Source organism: Lissotriton helveticus, chromosome 4_1, assembly GCF_964261635.1.
Source record: "Lissotriton helveticus chromosome 4_1, aLisHel1.1, whole genome shotgun sequence".
Taxonomy (NCBI): domain Eukaryota; kingdom Metazoa; phylum Chordata; class Amphibia; order Caudata; family Salamandridae; genus Lissotriton; species Lissotriton helveticus.
This window is the reverse complement of record NC_136063.1, coordinates 1,170,154,812-1,170,173,734: the sequence shown is the minus strand read 5'-3', so window position 1 is coordinate 1,170,173,734 and position 18,923 is coordinate 1,170,154,812. Positions and strand designations below refer to the sequence as shown.

At 47.3% G+C, this 18,923-nt stretch overlaps 1 protein-coding gene across 1 annotated transcript in view; it reads right to left on the bottom strand.

Annotated features, from left to right (window-relative positions):
* Positions 1–18,923, bottom strand: part of CDH20 (cadherin 20) — a 1,157,650-nt gene that overhangs the window by 955,862 nt on the left and 182,865 nt on the right. Inside the window, exon 2 of the mRNA XM_078685760.1 lies at positions 8,283–8,328. The gene's annotated coding sequence lies outside the window, so the exon portion shown is untranslated. The remainder of the gene's footprint in view (positions 1–8,282; positions 8,329–18,923) is intronic.

Sequence of the window (18,923 nt, the reverse complement as noted above, 5' to 3'; positions counted from 1 at the left end):
CCTGGCCGGGATGCTGCGGATGTGCGGTCTTACCGCCCGCTATCCATGCTGACGGTGGATTATAAGATTCTGAGCCGAATACTGGCCACCAGGCTGGCCCCATATATGACGGGCCTGGTACATAGGGACCAGGCCGGGTTCATACCCACGAGGAGCACGGCGCTGAATATTCGCCGCCTGGTGGGGATAATGGACGCCATCTTGGACGAGGAGGGAGCCCCGGCGGTCCTATCCGTGGACATCGAGAAAGCCTTTGATAGCTTGGAATGGCCGTTCCTGGACGGAGTTTTGGAGAGGTTTGGCGTGGGCGAGGGGTTCCGCAGGTGGACAAGGGTCTTGTATGCTTCGGCGGCGGCGAGGGTGCGTTTGGGCGGCCTGGTGTCTGCGGCGTACCCGGTGGGCAGGGGCACGCGGCAAGGATGTTCTCTGTCCCCCCTGTTGTTTGCTCTGGCGATGGAACCTTTGGCGGTCCATGCGAGGTCGGGCGTCAGGTACGCGGGGATAGCGAGAGGCGGGCAGTGGCATTATATATCGCTGTATGCGGATGACTTGCTCCTGTACCTGGCTGACACCTCGCGGGCATTGGCCGGTGCGATGGAGCTATTGTCGGAGTTCGGCCGGCTGTCGGGCCTTAAGGTCAATTGGGCGAAGACTTGTGTGTTCCCGCTGCGAGCGGGCTCGCCCGTTCCTGGTGGCGACTTGGGCGTGGTCTGGGAGCCATCTTGTCTCACCTATCTGGGTGTTCGCATCTACCACGCGACAGCGGACCTCTTGGAGGGCAACATTGGTCGCTGTGTCCGGGCACTGAGGGGCAGCTTGTCTTTCTGGTCGACCCTCCCGCTGACGGTTCTGGGTAGGATTGCGCTTTTGAAGATGGTGGCGCTCCCCCGCTTCCTCTATTATTTCCGAACGCTGCCTGTCTGGATTCCCCAAGGGGTCTTCAGAGACCTGAGATCGATGATTATTGGCTTCCTATGGGGGCACGGCCGCCGTAGAGTGGTCCTGAGCACGCTCCTCCGCCCTAAGATAGAAGGGGGCATGGCTGTGCCTGACTTCGAGCTGTATTATCTAGCGGCGCAGCTGCAGGTTCTTACACAGAACGTAGCTAGGGTGTTCCGGGGTCCAGAGGAGGACCGGGACCGAGGGATACGACGCCACGTGCTGTCCTATATTGTCATGCAGCAGAGGCTTGAGTTGCGGGCCCTCACTATGGAGGAAAGGACGCTCCGGCTGTGTTGGCAGAGGAGCCTTCGGAGAGCGAGGGCTTCGCGGCCTTATGCGCCGGAGATCCCGATCGGCATGCTGACGGCCTTGCCGCACGGGGGAGTTTGGTCCCAGTTGCTGGATTGGGAGGAGGCGGGACTACAGGAGGTAGGCGACTTGTACATAGATGGGGCCTTGGCACCGTTCGAGGCGCTCCGGGACCAGTTCGGGCTGCCCGACGGGGGGTTCCTCCTGCACGCGGCAGTGGTGGCTGCCATACAGAAGCACTGGAAAGGGGGGCTCGTAGAACCCACGACGACTATGGCGTGCCAATATGTGGTGATGGCAGCAGGCACGGTCAAAGCTGTGACGTGCCTCCATAATAGGATGCTGAATGAGGGACTGGAGCCACTCCTGGGGCTCAAGGCTAAATGGGAAGAGAGTGTGGGCCGGCACATACCGGATACGGCTTGGGGACACATCCTGCGGCGCACGTGGAAGGGCACGAGAAATGCGCGCTTTCAGCAAGTGCATTTCTATGTGCTTCATAGGGCCTATTTAACTCCAGAGAAATTACAGCGGTACTTCCAGGTGCCGGATGCCCGATGTCCACGGTGTTCGTCTCTGGGAGCGGACATGGATCATTTGTTTTGGAAGTGCCCGCAATTGGGGACCTATTGGGCGGAGGTAGGGGGACTCCTGAATGCAGTGACAGATAGGGAGGTGGAATTCGATATGGCGGCGTGCCTGCTGCTCTGGCTCCCGCACACCAAACGCACCAAGGTGACGAGCAAGTTCATTGATCTGGGTCTGATATTGGCGCAGAGGGAGATATCGTGGCATTGGAAGTCCATGGGGGGGCCCTCGCTGCGTAGATGGAAGAATGAATTGCTGCGGTGGTCTGCCTGCGAGAGTGTGCTCCGGATGCAGCAGGCTGTTAAGATGGGGAATGAGAAGGTTTTGGAAGCGGCGCGTGCATGGGAGCTAGTGGTGCAGGCCTTGCGTGATTCTTTTGTGGACGACGAGGATGGGGAGAACTAAGCCGGTGGACACCACGGGGCGAACACAGAAGTGCTATATTCCGCACTGTGGTGGATCCATCTAACTCGACAGGACGAGGCGTACGCCCAGCAGTTGCCGGGGGGGGGGGGCCTTGGGGGGGACTGGTTCATGGGGGTTCGGGGTGGGACGGAAGCCACTGGATGGTAGCCCGCCTGGGTGCCTTGACTCTATTAGGATGGTAGGCATAGTGTGGAGTGTGGAAGGGCTGGAGGGAGCAGCCAGGCGAGATAGAACGATAGCACCTAGGGCAGGCCCCGATATGAGCGGTGTCACTGCTTTACCTCTGGGATGGCTGACGGTGATGTTGTTGTGGGTGGGGGGGATAAAAGCAGATACGTACAACGACTTTTCGACCATGGTCCCCGTGGGACGTGCGCCGTGCTTTTCCTATTGAATGTAATAACATGCCGCCCGGCCCCCGGGATGCGGGCTGAATGGCTGTGTACAGTTTGGACTTCTTAGTGGACGAGGGGATGTCACGAGTGCACTGGTTGATTGATTGTATCCTGTGGTTTCTAACTCTGCAATAAAAATATATTTGAAAAAAAAAAAGCAGCTTATGAATGTTTGCTGCAAAGAAGGCCATAAAAGGATTAGGCATGGCAAGACAGGTTTGAGGGAGGGTAGGAAGCTGGCTCTGTATATACTATACCAAAATGAAGTATAGTGTGTACAGAGTCAAGTGGAGGCCCAAAGGTAGGCAGAGGTAAAAGTAGTTAGCACCTTACTCTCTATTTGTGGTAGTGTGGGCGAGCAGTAAGGCTGTATGAGAGGGTAGTGTTATGCATTTTTTGTACACAGTCAATCAGAAAATGATGACACACACTCAAAGACTGAACTCAGACAAATTTTGTTTGTATAAAACTATTGTTAAGTTATTTTATTTTTCGTACCAAGCCAAGCCTGGCACAGGTAAGTGAAATAAATGCTTTGCAAAATATTATGCAGTGTTTACAAGTGAAGGCGAGTTCAAATGCAGTTGTTTGAAATACAAGTAATTCAAGGTAGAGAAATTACTGTACAGATTACATTTTTGTTACTTTTTTGATTACTTTTTAAGCTACTTTTTCTACTCAGTGTGATATATCACACTGGAAAATTTACTAGAGAAAAGGTAAGTAAAATCAGTTTTGCACAATTGTAATTTTTTAGGTTTCCATAAAAATCCACTCCACACTTAGAACATTTTTCAGAGAAAAACAGTCAATAGGTTCCTACAGAGAGAAATTAAGTTACTGGTTACCAAGGAAGTACTCGGTCTGTGGGGTTGAGTTTCTGGGGATAGAACAAGGGTTCCCCCAGGGTCAAGAATGGCCTCTTTTTACACCCTCAGTGGCACTAGGGTGGCAGGGTGCAGAGTGCTGAGGCCCCATGTTATCCAATAGGGGATAGGGGGCCTCCTTTAGGTGGCTGCTTACGAGCAGGCCACTGGGTAGTGGGAGCAAAGGTCCTGGTGTTAGGCTCAGTGCAAAGGGGGATCCTGTTTAGGTCAAAAAGTGCACCCGCAGAGGCTCGGGGGCAGCTGGGTGAAGGGTGCTGGTTCGGCGTAGGGTGCCCAGTTGATTTTAATGGGGATTCTCCAGTTTCAACAAAGACTGCAGGCTCGGCGACGAAGATCTTCTGGAGGTTACCACCAGTTGGAGAGGTAAGTTGGGATGCATGGGGATGCTGGGACACTGTCAGTTTGGCCACCCAAGACCGTGGGGCTTCAGGTGCAGGGATGTCTTTAAGCATCAAGTTTCTCTCACCAGCTCCGGTCGCGGTCAGAGGGATTCTCCAGAAATAGGCTCAGGCTTCGCTTGGAGATTCAAGGAAGGTCAGATCTCAGGTCAGAATCGCCGGGAGATCTCCTCGTGGTGTTGGCCTACTTGAACTCGGACCATGGGCGACGGATGTAGAGTGGAGCAGGCTCGCAGATTTGGCTGGAGCTGGAGTCTGTGGGTGAACAAATCCAGTGTTCACGGGAAACAAAGTATTTTCCTTGGAAGGCAGGGCAGGTCCTAGGGGTCTTGAGGTTGCTGGCTGCAGGACACAATAATTTCGCTTCTGCAGGTTTGAGGTGGGGACAGGCCGTAGGGCTGGGCCAAGTCAGTGGGTGTCCTCCTATTCTTAGCTTCAGCATGGCTTCTTCTTCTTCTTCTCTTCTTGGTCGTTGCTTGTCTGAGGAGGCAAGGTTCGGGGGTGCCCCCAAATACTAAATTTAGGGGCATTACAGGTAAGTGACAGTTGGACCAATGGGACCTGTTCTTGGGGTGGGTAAACCCCCTATTATGCCACCCTCCAGTGGGAGGTGGCATTTGCCTCACTCTGATTGGCTGGGTCTCCCCATCTGCAAGATGCCGGGGACTGAAAGTTGTGCTTCACCTCCCCTCCCCCACCTGAGGGGGTGGGTTGGCAAAGGTGGGCACACCTCCCTTCCTCACTTGGTTTTCCCACTGGTTCTCCTGCCCAAAGTGGGGGTCAGAACTGGTGGGGACCAGTTGCTGGAAGCAGCAAAAGGCCTGGTAAAGCTCACAAAGGCGGTAAGCCTTTGAAGCTTCCCCTTCGTAGACCTTGCCCATCCTGGGGGAGGAGGCGTGGCACCTTGTCCCAGGATGTGCATTGTTTCAGAACCCTGAGAGCAGCAGGCTCTTGACTAAGGGGTCCAGAAACATGTCTGGTCATTAGTGATAAGTAATTTTTCAGGTGGCATCTCTAGGTTGCTCTCTGTGTGCATTTCTCATGAAATCCCACACTGGCATGTGCTGAGAAGTATGATACCAAACTTCTCCGTTTTTAGTAAAGCCATTATGGTACTGTGGAGTTCATAATGACAAACTCCCAGCACCATACGCTCTTAATGGCATTACTTCACTTACAATGTCTAAGAATTGGCTTAGACACTGTAGGGGTACAGGCAGTGGCAGCTGGTCTGTCCAGAGGATGGTGAGGCGGGTGGCACATAAAAAAAATTAAATAATGGGCAAACTTTCTACCACCAGCTTGGTCCAAGATGGAAGGGCAAGGTCAGGAGTAGCAACACAATCTAGAAACAGGCCTCTAGGGGTCATCAGGGCATTCAACGAAGTGGTAGATGCAGGGGTCAGAACTTATATGGGACTAGACAAGGACCCAGCCCCAGTAAGGAATTTGCATTAGTGCAAAGTTTAGGTGACTACTCTCTCCGGTAAAAAGCTATTTTCATGGGCTTCCTTCCTGTGAAAACTTGGAAACTTGAAAGTCTGGCTTGGGCTTACACTGACAGGATGCACTGTCCTAAACTGGGCACCTCAAAAAGAACCCATTCGCTATTCAAGATATGGAGTTGTTCGGGGAGGGTAACTTTCACAGGTTTAGCACCCTAGCGGGCAGTCACAGAATTGAACATAAATAATGCAGTTGTATACCCTGAGGGGACAGTAAAACAGTGTACTTCCATGTGGAATAAAAAAGTGGGGCATTTCGGCAACCCCAGATCCAACCTAGAGCCTTTCACTTTGCTGGCATGAAGGTACCCCTTGTGTTCAGAAACCACTATATAAATCAAATAGGGATGTGTCTTTAAGAGAGAATGTGAAAAAAATACACTCGAATGACACCAGACTTCACCCGCTTCTCCCCACACTCACTCGTCCCTTCATCCTCTTCATGCCCTTTATTTCCTTATCTTCCCCTTTCTCCTATTCTTTTCTCCTCCTCACGTTTGTACCTCCCCTTGCGCACCCTCATTCTCTTTCTCTTCCCTTTCACTCTTCTCTCACTATGATTCACCTTTCTCTTCTTTGCATTCTCCCCTCCCTTGATCTTCCCCTTTCAAACTCACTTTTTTAAATGTTATCTCTTTGTTCCGTCTCCGACACTCTAGTATTCTGTGTCCCCTTCGGTTTCTTCTTTCTCTCGCCACCTCTACATTCCCCTCCGTTTAGCACCGACCCTTACCAGAGGCTAGCAAGGCAAAAGTGGTCATTAAATAAAGGAAAGAAACTAGGCCTGTATTGTCTGTTTGCTAGTAAAAAAAACAGCTACCAGTTGGCTGTAGTTGACACTCCCGAAACCATGTGCCCTGATGTCACTGCACTTTCTGTAGCTACACCCTTTGCCTTTCCTCCTTTTATTTCTTGACAAGTTCAGAGTCAATGAGAAGATATATGTATTGCACTGTAGGGGCTGCATGGCCTCTAGGTGCTGTTCACCCACTCTTTACCACTTATGTCCCGGTCCCATTCACTTTCCCCTCTCTCCCACCATCGTCCGAGACACAGATGGTGAGCTGGCCCTGCTGCCCTGTAATTTCCCAGGTGGTTCAGCCGGCATCACTCGTGGGTGGGGTCGTGCAGGGAGGGTGTCGCATGAGGAGGGAGGGGGTTAATTTTAATTTTAATAAAAAAATTAAACTTACCCTCTCCTCCGGTCCTGTGTTGCAGGCAGCCTCCCTCCTCTAAGCCAATCACAATACTGCAATGGCAGCATTGTAATTGGCTAGGACGGCGACCCCACAGGCGTCTATATAGAGAAAATGCAGAGTGCGTATGATTGGTTTGGTCTGCCCTGGGGACGACCAAACAGTCAGAGCACTCAGAGTGGGCAAGCCACTCCTCCCCTGCCTGGAGCAGAACGGCCCACCCACCCGCCCCAAAACAAACTCTGCTTTCTGCTTTCTCGCAGAAGCAGAACATAAAATGGCATTTAGAATACCATTTTATGTTTCTGCCTCTCACACTGCGAGAAAGCAGTGAGGCGACGCTCCTCCGCCCACTTGGAGGAGCCACCCCTGAGTACAGGGCCCATGCACCTGTACCCTCACCACTGGTATAGTGCCCCATCTAGAGGGGTGGTTGATCTATGCAAGGCAGTGGGTTGTAGGCATGGCACACAGGGATGTGTGCATTGTCGGCTGTTCACTTTGTTCTGCACCAAAATACGCAGCTTGCAAAGGCAGTGTGTGTAAGTGTAAAGGTACAGGGCCTCCAATGGTGTCAAAATAAGTGCTACAGCCCTTGGAGGCTTACCCTGGTCACAGTGCCCTGGGTACCTGTGGTGCCATTTACCAGGGGCTGACCTGTGGCCAAAGAGTGCCAATTTGGTTTTGTCTTCAATGCAGTTTTAGGGAAGGAACATAGGCCCTGGGTACATGATTGGCAGGAGCCCAGGACACACTCAGTCAAAGTACATCAGCAGTTTAGCAAAACAAGGGGGCAACCATTCAGAAACAGGGCACTTTCTTACAGGTAGTACCATTTTTTAAGGAAGGTGGAATTCATCTCACTTTCATGAGTCTGGAGCCTTATCTGGAGTTTTTAAAAAAAAGCTGACCATATTGTTAGGGGATGGGTTTCGGTGTTAAGATAGTGGAGACTTAGGTTTTGTTAACTGGGGACATACGAAAATCCCATGAAGAGGTTTTTTCTCAGTGCATATTTTTTTTAAATCTAACAAGCAAGCTTGAGGTTAGTTGGGCTAGGGGGAGAGGAGTTTAATGACTTGCAGGGGGAAGGATTCAAGAGTGGTGTTAAAAGAGACTAGTAAAAGTGTACCGGCAGGGAGTTGGGACAGCATTGGGACAGAAGGTTCAGGATAGGATATGTTAAACTCAAGGTTAAGGGTTTATTTAGGGATGTGGTGGTACGGTTAGTTATATTTTTGTTTTCAGTAATGATGTATTTAGCCTGTGGCCAGGGTTTCTGCTACATTGTGATGGACACATGTCTCATTAAAGAAGCCTTTTCTACATACAGCTGGTGTGTTTATTGGGTTTGCGCCATCTCACCCAAAGATGTCACTTCTTGCCTGCCCATCAGTCGGCGGTGCGTCTCTTTGGCACTCCTCTCCCAATAAGGATCTCAGGGATGAGGGAGGGTTCAGACTAGCTCATGGGCATATTTCTATTTTCACTATAGAGTTCTTTGAATCACGTCCTCTTTCTCTTCCAAACACTCCTTTAATGCGGAAAACATCACTAATAACCAAGACTCCGCTAAAAGGCACCCTTGTAGGTTTCTTGGTATATATTCAATAATGTAAAACATAAGACTTCTTACCTGGCATGTAGTATACCTATGAAGGTTGGCAGAGGTCCAGCTGAATCTGCAACAGAACAAATAACTTATTAGTTACCCTCAAATGTTACATTCTATAATAAATGTGGCAATAAAATATGATAAGGTATTTTGTCCATGCCCTTGTCTGTGCAGGAAGTTTTCATTTTGACATTGAATCAAGTTGCTCTTAGTCAGCTATTGAATAAGGAGATTTTGCTGAAGGGATTTGAAATGAAGCCAGGAAGAGATGATGCGCAAAGGGCATAGGCCAAAATATTTTTATGATGAGAAAGGCTAATGGGATTAAGACATAACAATTTAAAAGTCAGGCTCGCTGCTCTAGAGATCAGTAGCATTCTAAGGGGACCTCGAAGTAATGTATATTGACAAGCATCCCATATGAAGAAAGATGCTGATGCAGCGGGATAGGTTCAATGTAAGCTGCATGTGAGCACAGACAACCACAGATATACTTCGGCTGGCTTTTAGGCTCTAACCTCTAGTCACTCATTTACACCACTTCTTTTAAGTGTGCGAGTGAGACCTCGTTTCAAGGACACGCTTTATGCTGTGGCCAGTAGAGTTCTTGAGGTTTAAGTCAGTGCATGGCCAAGCCTTAAATGCTGCGCTTCACTGCATCAGAAGGAGAGAGCAGGAGAGCGCCAAATGTACTGAAATAAGGCGCTCTATTCCCCTCTCCCTAGCGCCGGCTCTGAAATCGAATGCCATGTGTCACAGAGACACCTTTGTGCCATGGTGCAAGGGTGTTTCTGTATGTCTAGGATAGGTTTTGTACTGGAAGGACAACCTTTCAGTACAAAATACCATGCATATACTTCAACCCTTATCTGGCTTTGTATGTGTGCTGTAAAGTGCAGCACGCATATAAAGTCGGAAAAGGAAGGAGAAATTAGAGCATTTCTCCTTCTCTGTGCCTACTTTCAAAGGGCGCCGGTTTCTGATGCTAAACTCTGTCTACTTTGTTTAGTAAATTGGGTTTAGCATCAGAATTCTTGGGTGGTTGCAGTGGGATGCTCATTCTCCGCCCATGTTATGCCCCCATGGAGCTAAGTAATGCAAAGCAGCACTATCCACTGCTTTGCATTACTTTCACGTTATTTCCAGTGCGTAAGTAAACCTGAAAAAAAAAGATGTTGTGCTGATTTGCGTCACTTTTGTGACTCAAAGACAGTATAAAATCTTAGTAAATCTTCACATGAAATAAATGTAATTTTGTTTAAAATCTGTAAAAGCTATAAGCACTCCTGCTTTCACCCAAGGTCCCAGAACCACTGCAACTGCTGCACTAATCATAGCTGTTTCCCTTTTTTAGCACATTTCTAGCAGCTGAAAAAGGATGGCTGTTCTGTCCCAACTGAAACCTACAGCTCATAAACAACTCATGACACTTTTTAGAAGGCCACATCCTTTCAAGACAAATCAGAGACAAATGGACTGATATGTCCCACTCACCTACTGTTCCCCTACGTTGCGATCCCAATAAGGCAAAGCTGGAAAAAGTAGCAATACTGGTCTATACTTTTGCCTAAATGTTGGTGTGCTTTGGCCGTCAGGGTCGGTAGAGGGCAGCACGACTACACATTGTCAGGTGGATTCTGTTGGCAACCTATGTGACAACACACACTCCGCACCTGCCCAGAAGATTCTTTGTAAAGTGGTACAACTCATTCATCCATGCTTAGTTGCTTCTGTGAATATTTCTGGTTTACCCAGCTTTGTAATGACTCCAGCCATGTAGGCAATGGCCTTTGTAGAGTGTTACCCTACTCTGTCTTGGGATCCCCGCGTGCAGTGTTGTTCCCCAGCACTCTCTTTTATTTCTCAGAAACAACTTGCTTTTGTCAGAATATGCTTCCCTATGACTTCTAGAATTTCTCGCTTAAGTTTCATTACTGGTCATATCATGATAGAAAGGTTCAATGGGTTAAATGTAAGGGGTATGTGGTGATCTGCAGTGTATATGTTAAATTCTCAGGAAGGCCTAGATTTGTAAATTAAGAACATGATCTTTTGTCATTGGCAACACCTTCAGTGCTTTGTGATACTACTGAAATACATTGGGAGATATTATTGCGGGAAGGCTAGATGCATTATGGGCACAATTGACACAAGATGGTTGGCAGGTAGGTTACTCAGTGCTGAGGTCCTTCATTCCTTAGAGTCATCCCTGGAGTTTCCTTGCCACCTGCTGTTATCCAACACTCCTGGACCCACTCATAGGGGGATAGCCTACATTTTCACCTGTGCTTCTATGTTCCTTCTACAAATGACCACCGATTGAATCTCTGGGTGGCAGCCATTTGGTGATTTTGGTTGTTGGCAGAGTAGGAGTCAGAAAGTGCCAGTTCCTAAACACGATATTCTGACTAGGACTTGTCTGTTTACTACCTCTCTGTGTGCAGCTCCATGCTGCACCTTCGCCCAATGTCTCTCCTGCACCTTTGCTTCTTCTGTTGCTGTGTGTTCTTCCACTGATGGGAAGTGAGACCTGGGCAGCAGTGAGGTGGAGGGTGAGGCTACTCAATAGTCATGAAGGTGCAGACCTGCAACGCTGCTCCCCATGCTCAATTGTGACCCGTTTCATGACTACCATTTTCTGTTTTTGTTGCACCTCATGTCTGGACTATTCCCTTAGATTTTTTCCTTTGCTACGCAGTATCCAAGAGTTTTTTATTGGTACTCTTCTGATTGGGGGATCATCATGAGGTAGTTTGGGGTTTAGTGGCCAGTGACTGCTCTTACAAGTGTGACAGTTAGGGGTACTTGGACAGCATGCTGAGGGTGGTGATATGGGATGGAGGTTGAGGTGGGTGAGGAATGGACACACCAGTGTGCCTCGGAAAATGGCACTAATAGTCCATGAAAGTCCTTTAATTAATTTCCAGATGGGCCTGCATGGGAGTGGGTCTACAGTTTTGAAGGTCTTAGCAAGCTGATGGATCTTTTCTCTCTATATGGGAGCATGTCACTTCCTGATGGTTTATGAATGGATGTGGCTGGGATGCTTTGGGAAGGTCTGGGGAGGCCAGGGAACACCATGTGGATTCTCATGTACTGATTACATATGAATTGATCTGGTGATGGGTGTTTAGACGAGATGCAAAGGGAAGACAGTCAATCAATCAATCAAGAAATTTGTAAGGCGCACTACATACCCGTGAGGCTCTCAAAACGCTAGGGGAGGGGTGCTGCTACTGCTCGAAGAGCCAGGTCTTGAGTAGTCTCCTGATGGTAAGTAGGTCTTGGGTCTGCCGTGGGAGGATGGAAAGAGTGTTCCAAGTCTTGGCGGCAAGGTAGGATAAGATCTGCCGTCGGCGGTTGTTCTTCGGATGCGGGGGACGGTAGCGAGGGCGTGGTCGGTGGAGCGGAGCTGGCGGTTCAGGGTGTAGAAGGTGAGCCGTCTGTTGCGGTCAGCTGGTCCAGTGTCATGTAGTGCCTTGTGTGCGTGGTTGAGGAGTTTGAAGGTGATCCTCTTGTTGACGGGCAGCCAGTGCGGGTCTCTCAGGTGGGGTGTGATGTGGCTGTGTCAAGGTATGTTGAGGATCAGGCGGGCAGAGTCGTTCTGTATGCGTTGCAGTTGTTTCAGCAGTTTGGCCAGGGCGCCCGCGTAGAGGGCGTTTCCGTAGTCCAGCCTGCTGCTGATGAGGTCTTGGGTGATCGTTCTTCTTGTGTCAGTTGGGATCCACCTGTAGATCTTCCGGAGCATGCAGAGGGTGTGGATGCATGAGGATGCGAAGGCGTTGACTTGCTTGGTCATGGAGAGTATTGAGTCGAGGATAAAACCTAGGTTGCGTGCGTGGTCGGTGGGTGTTGGTGCTGCTCCCAGGGCGGTTGGCCACCAAGAGTCATCCCAAGCTGAGGGGGTGGAGCCAAGGATGAGTACCATCATTTTGTCAGAGTTCAGCTTCAGACAGTGATTAGGAGCATGAGATTTGTTGGGATCGAGAGGTCAGGAGCACTAGAAACTGGGCTTGAGAGTCATGGGGCTGCTCTTGCTGTTCCTTTATGCTCTTTTTCTGGGCCTTTACTGTTCACATTGGTGAGAGGTGGTGGGGTGCTATATGTCAGTTAAGCGGGTGGGGGTTCTGGTGAATGGTGCATTTATAGGATGATAAAGGTGTTTTCTCATGGGGTCAAACATGCAGGATGTTGGGCTTTAAAGAGAGCAATTTGACTTAGGTTTGGGACTTCTGATGGTAACTTGTTGGGCTCCAAGAGTCTGTATTGTAGTTGAGGCTGTGGCACTAAGAGCTGTTCCTTTGCAGGTATACTCAGGATGTTGGGTTGGAGAATGGCTTTGTAGGACCTTTTGAGTTATGAAGTTCAGCTCAGGGGTGTGGGTCTCATACCAGCTCATATGACAACCCCTTGCATACTCTGTGGCATATTACAGAGGTTATTTAATTATCTCCTCAGACACTTAGTGCAAGGCTGGATCAGAGGGAGTGGTAAAGATTTCATAATGGGGTAGTTTGTATCTGAGGTAACAGTTGTTAGCCACAGTGAGAGAGACATGAAAGTTAGTCTTTTTAAGTAAAAAGGGGGTGGGAGCACATTGCCTCACATCCCAGCACTTAGTTCCCCCCAAAGCATCAATGTAAATGCAGTGCGTGATAACACTTCCTTCAGTAACAGTCTTTAGTTTTTCACCCTTGTTGGTGCAGCCAGTGCTGTGATCTCTAGACACATGTTTCAGGATAGTTGTCCTTCTTCAGTGGAGAGCAACATATTCTTTTGGGGGTGCTGGAAATGCTTCCTTTTTCTGTTCTTTACTACTTCTCTCTCTAGTGATGAAGGGTTAAACCCAGAAACACATGTCTAGAGATAACAGCATTACCTGAACCAACTTCAGAGAAAAACTACAACAACTTTGAAGTAAGTGCACTGCATTTACCAGAATGCAATGGTGTTAACTGTGCTGGGATGAGAGGGAGTGTGCTTCCCCTTGTGCTTAAAAGGCTCCCTTGAGCCAATGAGTTGAAAAACTCACTGAATATGCACCTGCGTGTCCGAAGAGTGGTACTGTGACCTGTGAAGACTTAAGGCAGCATTTCAGCAACTGCAGATGACTTTTCTCTGCTCTCTACTATTTCGGCTCTCTATCGATGAAGGGATAAACCAAGAAACACTTGTCTAAAGATAACAGCCATACAGTAATCAACTTTGGTGAAAAACTACAGCAACATTGTAGTAAGTACACTGCATTTACCAGAATGCAATAGGGTTAACGGTGCTGGGATGAGAGGGAGTGTGCTCCCCCTTGTGTTTAAAAGGCTTCCTTGAGCCAATGAGTCAACAAGCTCACTGAATATACACCTGGGAGTCTGTAGAGTGGTACTGTGAACTGTGAAGACTTAAGGCAGCATTTTAGCAACAGCAGATGACTTCTCTCTGCTCTCTACTACTTCCGCTCTCTACCGATGACGGGCTAAACTAAGAAACACTTGTCTAAAGATAACAGCCATACCATAATCAACTTTGGTGAAAATCTACAGCAACATTGTAGTAGGTGCACTGCATTTACCAGGATGCAATGGGGTTAACTGTGTTGGGATGAGAGGGAGTGTGCTCCGGCCTTGTGCTTAAAAAGGCTCCCTTGAGCCAATGAGATGGTAAGCTCACTGAATATGCACCTGAGTGTTTTTAGAATGGTACTGTGACATGTGAAGACTTAAGGCAGCATTTAAGCAACTGCAGATTACTTTTCTCTGCTCCCTTCTACTTCGGCTCTCTACTGATGAAGGGCTAAACCAAGAAACACTTGTCTAAAGATAACAGCCATACCGTAATCAACGTTGCTGAAAAACTACAGCAACATTGTAGTATGTGCACTGCATTTGCCAGAATGCAATGAGGTGAAATGTGCTGGGATGAGAGGCAGTGTGCTCCCTCCTCCCTGTTGTGCAAAGTTGCAGTGGAACTAATGAGGATGCTCACCCTTCTCCAACACCAGTAACAGCAGTTGTCCTGTGCTGTCTTCCCATCCAGGGCTGGACTGGGAACGCAAACTGACCCAAACAATTACATAGAGCTAGTATCTGGGGGTGGGAGGGTGCTGTTCAAAACTGCCCCCACCATCCTAGCCCACTGGGAAAATGCCTGGTGCCTGCTACAGCCAGTCTGGCCCTGTTCCCATCCCATCTGTGGTGGGCTTCAGACATCAATTGGGACTGTAAGGCTATGCTGTTTAGTTGTGGTGCAAATGAGTGGGCAGCAGGATGAAATCAGGTGATAAGGTGGGACCTAAGAGGGGCTCTTGGGTTTGATGATGCTAATTCATGTTGGAAGGACTCCTGTGCGGTTGCGTTTTTTGGACCTTTATTTGGGAGCGATTAGATTTCCTCTGCTAGGATATGAGAGGGAGAGCCTTATTTACAGCAGAAATTACAACATTATCTATTTAGAGAGATAGAAGGTGTACCCTGAGGAATCAAGGAGCCCTGGATAGGATATCTTGAATTACCTATGTCCTATTGACACTGCCTGGTAATTCTCATCTCAGTTTTGCAGTATAAGTTTACCCTGGGCGTTCCCTTTCATCTCTGGGCCTTGTTCATCTGCATCCATCCAGTGAGGAAAGAACACCATGGTAGGGGCCATCTTTGCTGGCCACTCACTGATGAGTAGTAGGAGGAATGCCTCACAGGGATCAGTTTGATCATTGGGCTACCCAGTCAAACTAACGCCTGCATTTTTTTTGTTTTGGTGCATTAGTGCCTATGAATTAAATCACTGTTGTGCTGGTGGTCTACTGGAGTAGAGGGATCCTCAAGGGAATACTTTGACCTCAGGACTACCAGTCCTTTAGTGGGTGGAGTTTTTTTGATTTTGTGGTAAACATCACTTACAACGAAACTTTTACAACGCACTACCATTACAACGCAAACTATTACAACGCATTGCGCTGGGGGGCGCTCTAGGATAGGGAATAAGTTTAATTTACTATCCAACACCTTCCCTAGTGTCCACGGGGACTGGAGTTGGAATAGTAACTTAAACTATTCACTATCCAGCACCCAAAAGCGCTATGCGTTGTAATGGTATGCGATGTAAAAAACGCGTTGTAATGGCAGGCATTGTAATAGCCTGTGTTGTAACGTCATACATCCGATTTTGTTGGTATGTAGAGAAGTTGGTTGGGACAGGCATTGCTAATGGAGTACATTTAGGGGGTCCTTAATGGTCAGGTTTCCCTTTACCCTGTGGAATCCTCTCTCCAACAACACAAAGCTTTTCTCTAGGCATCGCAGGACTTTTCCACTGCTGTGCACCTAGCTGTAATCTCTGTTGTCCTACTTCTTCATTTGCCCAATGCACAAGGATCTGTTGCCTCTTTTTCCCTACAATCCTTCTCCATCGGGGGCTATGTACCAGTCAGATAAAGGTAATATTATTCATTATTTACCATCAAATATCCAAACCAGACACCCTAAAGAGTGACCCATGCGCATTCAAACAGCACTGCAAAGACTGTCTTGAATTCGAGGGCAGCAATCGCCAGAATGTATGAAAGCTGTCACACTTTCATAGAATTGTGCCCTGGGCCCCATCCACCCGTATCTAATATAGTTGTTCTTCACCTACTTCACACTACTGAAAACAGCAGAGAATCAGAACCAAACGACTAAATCAAAGTATCCAAACCTCCCATTGACTGTTCCTCTGCTATGGGCCTCAAGCAATTCTTTCCCTCATTTGCACAAGACACAATTAACTTGATCAATTCCTCACTTCTCTCTGACACTGTCCCTTGCTGCATAATACAAGCCTTCATACACCTTCTTCTGAAAAAAACATCATCTGACACAAAAAACGCTGAACTACTGCTCTATTGCCAACCTTGTTTCTCAGCAAAATCCTGAAGAAAGCGATGATAGATAACTTCAAGACGACATGGAACTGAATCACCTCCATTACAAAAAGTCAGGATTCTGCCCCGCAAAGGGTGCAGGAACTCAACAACTAATATAAGAGAAGCAATTCTCTTATTAGATGGGACAAAGCACCTTCCCTTATTCACCTTTACTTGTCTGCCACCTAAGACACTGTAGACCACTCAAGCCTACTTGAAAGACTTGAACTGTGGAAAAGAACTTTTGGGCACACCGTTCATAAGTCCATTCATTTCTTGCCAATTGTAGCTAAAAAGTTAGGTCAGATCATCCAATATCTTGCAGAGTCTGTCAACGGTCGTCACTCTCATGCGTACTGGCTCTGCTTCCTAAACAGCACCAGGTGACCATCTAACTGTAAGTGGACAGCAAACAAATTCACTTCTGATTGGACAATAGGCCACTATCATTTTCTAAATGGATCTTTTTTGAGATAACAGGAGACATTAAGGTGGAGTAATCCTCATTTATTAGTAGCAACTAACGGCCCCTGGAAGCCCCACCGAGTCCATCCGCAACTGAGCTCCACCTCGCCTGTAATCGTCTGAAATCAGCCGCATCATTCCTCCACAACAGTCTCCAGGAAAGCCCATATACATTCCAGGATACACCTGATTACACTAATTAAGAGTATAACACATCTACTTTCTCAAACAACAAAAAAACAAAACAACATAGATGATGCTCTACTGCCTTTAAAATACCAAAATAACACGGATAATAATTTACTATCTTAAAATACAACACGATTATGCAACAGAAAAACATATATACGTTTCTTAGACATTATCATTAGACATAATCATTATGCCATCCCGGTTTTCGTTTCACTCTCTCAGTCAGCATGATGGTTTCTCCCCCATGAATATCATGATCATGGCTCATTCCTCCCCTCAACCATTTGCATACCTCCAACTTTGAGCACCATCTACCGCCTAACAATAATAGTGAATTTCCCTGAACCTTCACTACTTTTCTAGGTTCAGAATATTTGGAAAATCCCTTCTCAACAGTTCACCAACATGCCATCAGTAAAATACCTTTCTACTCTGACTATTTTGTCGTTATGTCTTTGTCTGTACTGTAGCTAATAACTTTCCACTTTTTCCGCAATAATTCTTCCTTAAACTCTTTCTTTCCAGGCCTGTCCATCCATGCAGGCACAGTAAGCATACAAGGCACTCTTCCCTTCATTAAATAAAAAGGAGTCTCCCCAGTCACAGTATGAGGAATTGTCCTATAGTTCCATACCATTTCTTCTATGTGCGCTTTCCAACAACTGTAACTAGACATGGCTAATTGTATACTCTCTCCCAACACTTGGTTGAAGTGCTCAAAAAGACCAATACGCCTTGGATGATAGACAGGAGTACCTATTTGTTTGCTACCCCATTTCTTAAGGAAAGATTTGAATTCTTCAGATACACATTGTGGACCATTATCGGTCATTATCTCAGCTGGACAACCTTCCCTGAGTAAAATATCTTCCCAAAATGCAATAACATTCATAGTCTTCACTTCACACATAAAAGCCACCTCTGGCCATTTAGAGTAATAATCCATTAATACTATGGCAAACCTCTCACTTGATCCCAGACATTCAAAGGGACCACAAATATCCATGGCAAGTTTTTCCCAAGCTCTTTTGGGCCATTCTACAGGATTTATCTCAGTTTCTTATAAGAGATGTGAGTTATCACTACACGTAAACTCAATGCAGTTTCTAACAAATCTTTCCATGTGTCTATCCATTCCTGGCCACCAGAAATCCATTCTAGCCTTTCTTTTCATGGACGACATTCCCCATGACCTTTGTGCATCACCTCAATTAATTTGCTTCATAAACCTTCTGGCACTACTACTAACTTGTCACATCTTCTAACTATACCGTCCATCTCAAACAACTCATCCCAGACATTTTTATAAGCAGCTAAATCTTCATCATGTTTCCATCCATCAACATCAGTTAATTTCTTCATCACCTTCACTAATATCGGATCAGCTATTATTGAATCCTTCCATTCTTTTTCCTTTATAGCTTGACCTATATCCGAGATCTCAGCAATCATCCATACGTCCTCTTCCTCATATGATCCATTTTCAAGAAATAGTCTAGACATGCAATCAGCATGTATGTTTCTAACCCCTAGAACATATTCAATAGAAAAATTATATTATTGTAAGCAGTTTAACAACTTTATGATACCGGTTGTAGCTCTTCCTGCACCTGATGTGGAAATTAACGCCATAACCGCGGCAGCAATTCCGCCGCAGTGCGGGCATTCTGATAAGTGGGCGGGGCTGCGTCGACCGTTGGCAGCACTGGGGAGGGAGTGCTCCCGTCGGCCAATGGCCGGAAGGGGATAAATCTACCAGAGCTTTGTGGTCCAATCGTAATTCAAACTGTGTGCCCCATACAAAAACACAGAAATTTTGTATTCCCCACCACCATGCCAGGGCTTCTTTTTCTACAACAGAGTAAGATTTCTCTGCTCCTCTCAAGGTTCTTGAAGCGAATGCTACTACTCCTTATCTACCTCGGTCTTTTTACATTAATACAGCACCCAAACCAAATCTTCTAGCATCAGTGACAATGGTGGTATTGTGATTAGGATTAAACGGTTTGAGAGTTACCGCTTTTGCTATACCTTGCTTTACAGTGTCAAAACCATTTTGGCATTCTTCTGTCCAAACAAATGCAGTACCCTTTTTCATTATGTCTTGTAAT